Here is a 4,488-nt window from a genome sequence, read left to right as displayed (position 1 = left end):
CAGTAACTCCTATTACGCATTTCTCAGTTCTGCTTTTCGGTGCCGCTCCTCAGGTAAAGCTGAATGAGTGGCCCCCGTATCCACTAATAATTCAAAAGTCTTTTGTCCTAACTTCAGGGGAACCACTGGAAATCGTGCATCACACTTAAACTGTACCATGCCAGCCTCATAAACCTCAGGACCCCAGGGGAGCGGCGCCTCCCTTCATTCATGATCCACGGAGAACTGGCCCACTCCCTCAGGTTTGCAGTCAGCTTTCAGTTTGAGGGCATTCTCTCCGCCAGTGTCCTTCCTCACCACAATAGTGGCATCCAGTATTACTGGGACTCATGCTTTCACCCCGTCTGCGTCCCCTGTAGAATTTACCCCCTCGTCCTCCCCTGAAGCCACGATTCCAGCCTCGGCCCCTTCCTCTACCTCCCGACATAGCTACTGCCAACAGCGATACTTGATCCTTCAGATCCTTTTTTTTCCTGCCTCCTTTCCTTTTCTTTTAGCTCTTCTCGGCCATTAAACACTCTAGTAGCAATGCTAACTACCTCAGGCAAACTTTTTCCTTGCATACCGTCTGGATGCTCTCGAAATCTCTTAGCAATATCCTCTGCACATTGTGACATAAAACCATTTTAACCATCTCCTTTCCATGATCAGTGTCAGGGTTCAAGTTCCCATGCTTTCTAACTTCACTAATTAATCGAGCACAAAAATCAGAAGGGTGTTCGTCTGGACGCTGAACACAAGCAGTCACCTTGCTCCAATTTGGAGTAGCTTCCCCGTCCCTAATACCTTTCAAAACAGCTTTCAAAAAATTATCCAAACTTGTCTTGTGAGCTGAATTGTTGGGATCCCACTTAGGGTCGTCACTTGGCCAAGGTGCATTCAAATGGGTTGCAGATTTTTCTTTCACCTTTTGTCTTTCATCCTCTGTCAGGAGAGTGTCTAATAACTGATTTACATCTGCCCAAGTGGGCACATGAGTGGAAAAGATTGTATGGAACATTCTTTCCACTGCCTCAGGGTTGTCTCGTAGACGAGGCATAGTGCGCTGCCAATTAAGCAAATCTGAAGTAGCAAACGGAGTATGAGTAAAAACCATCTCATGTCCCCCAGCAACCAGTGGAACCGGATAAGTTCTCAACGGGGCTTGTAATATCAAGGGTGTCTCAGAAACATCCCCCCCCACGGGGTTAAGCGACCTGGAGGGGGTCCGCAAGGGTGAGGATGAGGGCTGCTGTAATATTGGGAGTGTGTGAGAAGTAGCCCCTGACCAAGTTTGCAAAAGACTGGCCGGAGGCTGCACAGAGGGGATGAGGCTGCCTGATCCCTCTGAGGATGAGGCAACATCACCCTGAGCCCTCCCTTGATTCTCCTCTGTCCCTGAACTCTCCCTAGCCTGCTGTTCTTGAATCCTTAAACTCCCGGATAGGGGACGAACAGGAACAAAGTCGTCCTCCTCCCGGTGTGACTCTGGGGCATATGGTGAGGAACTTTTACAGGAATTCTCCATACAAACAGCTGCAATAGCCACTCGTCCCTCCGTGGGTTTATAATTATACCATACAAATAAATAATCCATTTGTCCTGGCCTAAGATCAACCAAAGTATCCCTTAAGGAATTCATCCTGTCTGTGGAAAAAGTTCCACACTCTGGCCAATCTTTAGTCGGGGACAAATGAGCAGTAAAAGAAGGCCATTGAATTTGACATAAATTTCTCATTTTAGATTTAACCAGACCAGCGGTTCCAGAAATCTCCTTCCAATCTCTAAGTATCAGAGACAATGGGGCGTCCCCCGGGCACTTACTGCCAACTTGTCCCATTTTGTAAGGGGACTCTAACCCCTCTTCCCCGCGTCAAGGTAAAGGGACTCTAACCCCCACCTCCCGCGTCGAGCGCTCACTTACCTCTCCAGGGGACTCGAACACCTGGACTGGGACTCAAACCCAGGCTGGGACTCTAACCCAGACTACTTGGATCCTGTGCAAACCTGGACTGGGACTCTAATCCAGACCTAAGTTGTCAGGGACTCTAACCCGACAATCTGCACTGGGACTCTAACCCAGGCAACCTTAACCCTACTCAACGGGTAGGTGGATGTTGCTGGATTTCTACGAGCTTCAGCTGGTTCACAGAACTCGCCTTATCGCCGACGCAGAGATCAGATTACCAGGCAAGGCTCCTCTAAATCAGAGGATGCGCGCTGCGTTGCCTCAGAGTCTGATCCCCCGCCGGAGAGTCAGACAAAGTCCCGGCGGAGTCGCCAAAGATGTCGGGGACTCTAACCCCAACAGCGAAGTTCGTTGTCTGACCGCAGAGAGACCAGGCAACACCAGCAAGGTCCGATAAAAAGTTCTTTATTGACAAGTGCACGTATCAGTAAAGAACAGCTCGTATCCGAAAAGAACCAGCCCCCTTTACAACTTAGTATAGCTTATATAGACAGTTTTATTACCTCATAAATCATTCACTAGAGCAATCCACCCTTTGTCTAACAACTAGAAATTAGACACCTTTTAATATATACGCATGCCTAGTCTCTACAATATTGAATTGTTAATATCTCAACAAGCGCCAAAGGTTAGGAATGTGAGGGAGTTAAAAACACACCGAACACTAAATCAGGGAGTTAGTCAGAACTGTGAGATGCTTGTGTTTCTTATCGGTCCTTCAAACACTGTGTCTTAACACAACACAGCTGGCACCAGCCCCTCACTTATCTTACTCTTTCCCAGGGCTTTGTAAGACAATGCTGCTTTTCAGTATTTCACTCTGAGTTTACCCAGAGACCTCTGCTAGCCTGATTTTTAGTCAGGTTGGCACAACTGGTTTTGTGCTACATCTTTATTCAGGCCTAACAACAGGAAGGCTTCATGCTTGAGCTGCAGCACATGCTGGGCAGGCTTAAGGCTGGGCTCCCATGGCAGGAGAGAAGAAGAAGACTCGGCCCCTGGAGGGGCAGGCTGGGGCTTCCTGGATCCCATTTGCTCACAGTCAGCGCCCTGCCCCACTCCCAAGTCATTAATGGCTCCCAGGTCAGCCAGAATGGAGCAGCGGTTTCACTCCACCAAGTCCACTTATGGCTTACAGGCAACTCCCAAACCCCCCACAGCCCACCATGTCGGCCAGAAAGGAGCCCACTCAGCCTTGCCATTGCTGCTTTTCCTTCCCCCCAGAACCCCGCTTCTCCTGGGCTGCAAGGAGCCACCCCTGGGATGCCAACAGGCAGGCACAGGGTTCTGCCTCCCAGCAGCCAATCGCACCTCCCCCGGCTTTGCAGAACGAATGGTGACGCTCTACTAACCCCACTTAGCCACAATGATGTGCTTACTTTCTGCCCTGCCTTTCTCAGCTCCACTTTCCTCTTTTGCCCCATTCCTGCCTCACTTCCTCCTTTGGCAAGTCACACAGAGGAGGCCAGCAGGAAGACCCGGCCTCCACCGGCCAACCTCCAACAGCAGAGGCGGCCAAGCCACAAGCCTCCAAAAGGCGACACGCCTAACTCCAAGGTGCTTTCTCCACTGCTGTCAGCACCCTCTCTCATGCGGGGGTTGGAGTTATCCCAGGGACAGGCCAATAGGAGAAGGAGGAGGCCTTCCTGAACAGCAAGGGGAATCTGGGAAAACAAAGCCAGCATGTTTCTGTCTGGTTTTGAACCAGGGACCTTTTGCGTATTAGGCAAACATGATAACCACTACACTACAGAAACTCCATCTGCTTGGCTGTTGCGCATCCTGGCACAGACCGATGGACAAACCTGGAGAAAGTGGTGACAGCCCTTCAATAGATCAGCTGGCAGAGCAGAGGACTGGAGCGGGCACTCAGGAAGTTGTCCTTACGTCGTCCTTGTGACTCCAGCTTGAGGGAGAGCTGCTTTTTCTTCCCCTTGCTGACAAAGAGCAAGAGAAGAATGAAAGGTCAGGTGGGCCAACTCGGTGCAGAAGCCCATGCTGTCTTTTCCTGCTGCATAGCCTGAAATGAGGGACTCGTGGCAGTTAAAGGAACTGCTGCACTTTCAGAAAACATCCCACCCGTGCACAAAGGGGGATAGAAGAGCCTGTTAGTCTAGCACGCTCCCAACTGAACTACTTCAGCAGCTGCTCGGTTTCTTTTTGGCCTCCTGCTTTTCTGTCTGGGATGTTGTTGTCAGCTGTGGCACAGAAAAAGGACATCATTGCGAGCGGCCCATGAAGACAAGATTCACTTTTGCCTTCCTTGCTCGGCTTTATTTGCTTCCTCGCCCTATTTCTGCCTCAGTTCCTGGGTTACCTGAAGGTGACGGGGGGCCAGCAGTACCAGGAGGAAGTTGGGCAGCTAGACCCTGGTGGCAGAAGTCCTGCCGCCACTTGCCACCCCACTCTCTTCTCCCAGCGTCACATATTGGCCACCAGGGACTTGGGGACCAGCAGCGCAACGGAAGGCAGTGGACAGAGCCACCCTCGCCTTGAAACTCCGGCTCATTAAACCACATCTTCAGTCGCTGATGGCTAAT

At 50.8% G+C, this 4,488-nt stretch overlaps 1 non-coding gene across 1 annotated transcript; it reads right to left on the bottom strand.

The window, feature by feature from the left end:
* Positions 1 to 3,632: 3,632 nt before the first annotated feature.
* Positions 3,633 to 3,705, bottom strand: TRNAI-AAU. The gene has a single exon. It is a non-coding gene; the product is annotated as a tRNA-Ile (tRNA).
* Positions 3,706 to 4,488: the final 783 nt, after the last annotated feature.

This window comes from Mauremys reevesii, linkage group 14 (assembly GCF_016161935.1).
Source record: "Mauremys reevesii isolate NIE-2019 linkage group 14, ASM1616193v1, whole genome shotgun sequence".
Classification (NCBI taxonomy): Eukaryota; Metazoa; Chordata; order Testudines; family Geoemydidae; genus Mauremys; species Mauremys reevesii.
The sequence above is the reverse complement of the archived record's forward strand: the minus strand, read 5'-3'. Positions and strand labels throughout refer to the sequence as shown.